Raw genomic sequence first — 6,263 nt, forward strand, 5'->3', positions numbered from 1 at the left:
TAGATAAAAGAGATGGGCTGCATTTAAAGAACAAATGTATTTGTTTCACACAGGTTAAGAATAAACAAAAAGCTTGTTACACTCACAAACATACCTAATATAAAATAATTATACGATTAAGACTTTATGCTTATTTTTCTACTTTCAAACATTCTTTCAATATTCTGCTGTCTTTTTCAGTATAAATATACCCAGATAGTATAGATGTTTTGATGTGTAGGATTTAATGGCATCTAGCTGTGAGGTTGCAGATTACAACCAACTGAACACCCCTCACCTCACCCTCCCCTACAATGGCCACTAAAAAAATTGTGGTGGAAGTAACTTTATGTAATTAAGTAATTTTGGGGGGTTCTTGTACTTTTATGAGAATTTTTCCTAGTGTTACTCGTGCACTACACTATGTAATAATGACTCAGTACTAAGTACAATCTCTGGGACTTTGACCAACAGATTAGAATGGAGGCTCCAGACACAGAAACATCGAGGCATGCTGGATGAATGCTTGAACCTAAAAGCTCATGTTCACACACTCCTCGTCCAAACACATCTCTCCATTTCCTCTCCATCCCATCGGATATCACTGAGCCCAGTAGGGTCATCTGGAACTGAATCAACAGGTGGCTCTCAATGGAGGCTCTCATCAGCCCAGGGGCCCCTAGTTAGAGCCCGGCAGACGTCCCTCCTCCTCAGCCCCTCCTGGAATCCATCCTGACTTTATTCTAAGCCCTGTCTCCTTTTGCTCTTTCCTCTGCGCTTCCTTAAACGTCCACAATGGCCTTTAGGCTGGCAGTCACTCGATATGGAAGGAGGAGAGGAAGGAGGCGCCTGAAGGAGCAGGTCATTCTACATGGGTGAGCAAATGGGAACATCTGCCACTCCAGTTTGACCTACGTCTCCAATAAAAAAACACAGGAGGCGTCGTCTGAGAATATGAGCACGTTCCAGCTCAGAGCATAGGAATGCTGAGATAATGTTGTGATAAGGAGCTGAATGAATGGAACGGTGCATCCATTCTGCCTTTTCCCCTGCAGGGTAGATGAGTACTTTCCAAAGACAGTGAGCACTAATGGGGAGGAAGAGGAGGTGAGGAGGATTTGTGAAATATGTACAAGGTTAGGTAAGCTTCTAAAGAGCTTTGAGATGCTGCTATGGGGAAGTTTTTAATTTGAAATCAATGTGGACATGGGGAGGGACCGAGTGAGACGTTAACTGACAGTTTCCTTTGGAGATATGGGATAAAGGAGAGATCTGTGAGTAACTACAAAAGAAATGGAATCTTTTCCATTTAATTTTTTTTTAAAGAGTAAACCTTTTGTCGGTCAGGTCTAAGTCTCTTGACCTTTTCTCTAGATACAACAAAACAGTGTAGGTTTCAGGACGGACAGCCAACAACTCCAACAACAAGTCCTAAAAGCCAGAAAAAAACAAAAAACTAAACGGAATTAGGATAGCATTTTGAGCCAAAGTTACTATTACTTATTAAATGCATAATATAATGTCTCTAGTCAAGACATGGTTTGGTCACAAACAGGTTTGTGTTTCTTCCTGTCAGATAATTAATCATTACATAAGTTTCCCTCCTGCAAGAGAACTGTGAGCAGTGTCCTGTACAGTTCTCACAATATGTAATGAATTTTAGTCGAAAACATTCAAAAATTAACTAAATGGATCAACAGAATGTGAAGAATTTTAATGGTATGACATTTTAGTATTGTTGAATGCTAACCAGCTAGCCTCAGCCTATCTCTGTCAAAAGTTCCCTTGCAAGTGAGACATGCTAAGCACCAACACGGCTAGCACAGCTAACTGAACTAGTTAGCTAACAGTAGCTACACTTAGCAGCAGTTAGCAGTTACTCAGATGATATGCTGCCCCCTATTTATGAACTTGACAGGTTGCCAGTTCTTACATATTGCACCTTTAACTCCAGTTGCTCCCAGTTTTAAATGATGGTAGCGTTAGCTAGCTTTAGGCTTGTGGCATTTTGAGCAAGGTTAACTTTACTTAACTTTGGTACATTTTCTCAGGCTAGAATCACATTAGCATTTTATGTTCACTTGTAAAAGTAGTGTGTGTGTTGCTGAGTCAAAAATATAATCTTCGTATAAACAACTTTCCAAAACCACATTCAAAAAACCACTGAAGATACTGTGGTGGGCTGTAGCCAGTTATATCGGAGCTACAGTGTATTTTGTCTTGGCGTATGAAGATAATCAAAAATGGACCCTTTTTATAGTGTTACATATTTGTTGTGCTTCGTTAAAAAGTAAAACCAGATAAAAACATAGATAACTTGTTTATTTCTGTATGTGACAATAAAGCCTTTGAATCCTTTGCCGTTGGAATTTGTTTGGATGTTACTACAGCTATGTTGGATGTGCAGCCATTTTGCCACCATTTTTATTTTTCAGGCAATTCAGTTTCCAACCATAGCTGTCAAAAGTCGGCATATTTCTATATCTGCCACTTTGATTTTGACCATTTGTATGCAGTCTTTTGTAAGTCCCCCAACTTTTTTTTAGTATCTTGAACGACATGTGGTTTCTTTTGAGAAGTATGTTTTATTAAATAAGGATTTCAAGATGTCGGGCATGAGAACACAGTCTACATTTTAATTATAGAAAAACAAAGCTGGAGAATACAGCAATGTAGTATCCAACACAAATAAACACAAAAGGGGAAAATACTGTCAACACACTCTACCTTCCTTTCTGCTCAGTGCGTAGTATGTGACAATAAAGGTTGCAATGGAAGACTAGAATGGCACTCAATAGAGCGCATACCTTCACCAAGGCCCAGCATGCCAACATTTGTATGCAAAAATCATGAATACACAGATTTTTTTCCATCAAGATCAATGTATTATTCTCTGAAAAACTAATGAAAATGTTATCTCACAATGTTAAAGGTGCAATATGTAAGAATTGGCCACCTCTTCTAACTGAAACTGCAGTTGGATAGTAAGCACAGTTCACTGTGCTGCTAGAAGTCATATTAGTTGACTTTGCCTGGACTTGGAGCTCGGAGCAACAACAAACAAACTGGCTAAGGGCTAGCTGGTTAGTATGCTATTTTAAATATTTATAATTTCTATTCACCACGATACAGAGACTTCTTTAACACAATCTGTAGACTGTAATTTCGTCACATTCTGTTGACAATTGTAGTTAATTTTTGACTCTTTTAAACAAAAATTCTTACATATTTATTTACATTTAAAGAAAGTGAAGAACATTCTTGGACCCTTCCCTATATCTAGCTCTGCACCAAAAGTTAATGGGATCTATTCTGGGCTGAGACCCGTCCTCAATCCAAGTTTCGTGGAAATGCGTTGAGTCAATTTTGTGTAATCCTGGTGACAAACCAACAAACAAATGGAGTCAGGCAGGAAACAGCCTCCTTGGCGGAGGTAATAATAATAACAAAAGGAGAAAAGTAATACACGACTACATGAGGAGTGTCCAGTGTGGGTTGTTTCTTATGAGGGCCTGACAGATCTTATTGAATTGTGACTCTCTATTCTTCAGAGTTAACCTTAATTTTTCAAACGGGGGGTATTGGTCATTTCATTGAGCCACGGCTGAAAAATGGGAATGTTCTTCTTCTTTCAGAATATCAAAATGAATTTTCAATCTGTAATCAGACTGTAGAAAATAAGTTGATGCTGTCCTCTTTTTAATACTGATGTGGAATCTGAAGCTCCCAGTACAATTAAGGCTGAATCAGGCTCAACGTGGATATTAAGAACATCCTGGAGATGTGTTTCCTACAGTGTGGAAAGTGCTTGTAAGAGATACAAAAACTGAAGAGGGTTTCACAAAAGAGCATCTTTAGTGGAAACTTTCCAAGTGTTAAAGTGACTGAAAAACCATATACAGCTTGACTGGATGAACAAAACATGAAAAGTTGCCCATGAAAGGCATCGCAGGCCCAACAATGAAGGTAAAGCAAGATTAATCTCAGCATCAGCTGTCAGCGAAATGTTTCCCTTCAGCGCCGGCCTCTTTAGCTGTTTGAAATACAAATGACCACACTGAAGCCAACCACACATGGTTGGTTTATATTACAACTCAACACGGAGGTCACACATGCCCTCGAGCTTCCCAGCCTCTCACCTCAATGCACACACACACCGGGGCCACATTACCACCAACATTTGCTCATTACCACATACACACATTTGTATGCATAATATATACAACTTACAGATGTCTCGCTTGTATGTTGATTTGTGAAATTCCAGCTGCCGTGTGTGCGGCTCCTACAGTGACTGATGAAGGCTTCAGCGCTGAGTTGTTTCAGGACCGGGTCGTTCCAGGTGGCAAAAAATGAAAATTCATGATCTTTATCTTTCAAACTGTGAACTGTCCAAGCTGAACGCCGCCCCAACAGGTAATTTGCAATTCATCCACACAAAGAAAAGCCTGATGTAGCGTGAACCTGCTTCTTAATTCCCCCACACCGTCGCCCTTATCAGGTAGCAGTAAATCTGACAAGGCACATGGAACTACTTTCTCATGCTGGATCAACAGGATCAGGTGTTGTTTAGGGGCTATATAGCTAATCAGACTAACAGATGAGCCAATATCCTGTTCTCACATATGCTGACTGCATGGGCCACACTTGTTGTCTATGTGTGTGTGTGTGTGTGTGTGTGTGTGTGTGTGTGTGTGTGTGTGTGTGTGTGTGTGAGTGTGTATGTGTGGGAACAATGGCCCTGCTGTTTGCCCATCCGCCGCTGCTGCTGTAGTTGCCTTACACCTGTGCTTGGCAGCCCTTGCAGCCTGCACCCCCCCTAACACACATATAACCCCAATCTAACCCCCACACCACCGCCTCCTATCCCTCAACCACACACCCCAATCCACTTCAGTTCTCGGTTTACATCCTGCATTAGCTTTTAGTGCTGCACTACAAAGAACAATGCATATTCAACAGGCTTAGCAGGTCGGGTAACACACATGTGGCCCCTCAGACGCGTCTCATTGTCTCATATCAAAATGGGAACGGGACCTCATCAAAGGTTTATTCATCCCCCACCACCTCCTCACTCGTCCTGTCATTACCTGAACCCATAACCGTGCACACCTTCCCTTCCCACTCCCGTTCCAACCGAGAAGGGCGAGGTGTGAGAAGTGAGAGGGTGAGGGGAGCGTCAGGACGTCGAGAGTGGGCGGGGGAGCAGTTGGATTTTAGGGGTTCAAAAGCTCACAGAGAGCCGCGGCGTTCTTCTGCGGTTTGCGGGGGCCTTTGTGAAACCGGAGCCCCCCCGAGGGCACAGGAGGGAGGGTGGAGGGGCCCGGGACACAGCCCCTGCTAGGCAAGAAGCCCACCTCTTTTCCCGCAGTGTCAGCGTCACAGGTGTGTGAACGACAATGCATGTGTGACCCATGTCCAATCAATGACACACTGTATTGTAATCATGTATTGTGGGGCTCAAAGGTAAACACCAGTGGGAATAAACTGTTAGGACCCAGGTACAACCCTTTAGGCTGGAGCGCTGCATTCACTGACTTAGTGGATGGGGGAGAAAAGCAACATGTTCCGCACAACACAGCACTTATCGTTTCCATAGCCGTTGCTTAACACTTTGCCATAGCAACACCGGGCAACAAATAATCAAAGTAAGGCAGATAAAGCTGGACAGTGAATTCCACTCTGCGCCAGTTGCTAGGTAGAGGTCTTTTCTTAATTCCCCATATTCATACTGGACTCCCCCCGACTCCCACTCCCACACACCCTCCTGAGACTGAAAAACCAGATTAAACTTTTTTTTGTTCATAACTTGACCACTGTCTATCTACAGGGTTGGCAGGGTGCAGCATTTTTGGGATATTTCCCATAAATTATGACGGGCTATCAGTAGGCCAGCTGTACTCTTGAATTCTGGTATTCAGAGTTGCTATTATGCTGATATGAATACATCTCTCTGCGCCTGTCACCATGATTCGGCCTCTGTATGTGGGGATGCTCAGAACAAAGCGATGTCAAGTAAAGCAGCTCCCGCTCCTTTCTCCCTCCTCATTCAACGAGGCAAACAATTCTAAATCAATACCTCCATGCAAATGATTGTGTGGCCCTGCAGGCTGCAGGCTTGATAGCCAGGTAGGTTAAACTGTAACAGGCCTTATGGTGCCTTCAAGTGCCCCACGTAAACTCCAGCGCTTCTGCATTTCAGGATGGTGGTTGACACTTTAAAGTTACAGATAATGTCAATATAGTGCAAACTAGGGCTGCATTTGTTGATTATTTGCATTATT

Source organism: Sparus aurata, chromosome 7, assembly GCF_900880675.1.
Source record: "Sparus aurata chromosome 7, fSpaAur1.1, whole genome shotgun sequence".
Lineage (NCBI taxonomy): Eukaryota > Metazoa > Chordata > Actinopteri > Spariformes > Sparidae > Sparus > Sparus aurata.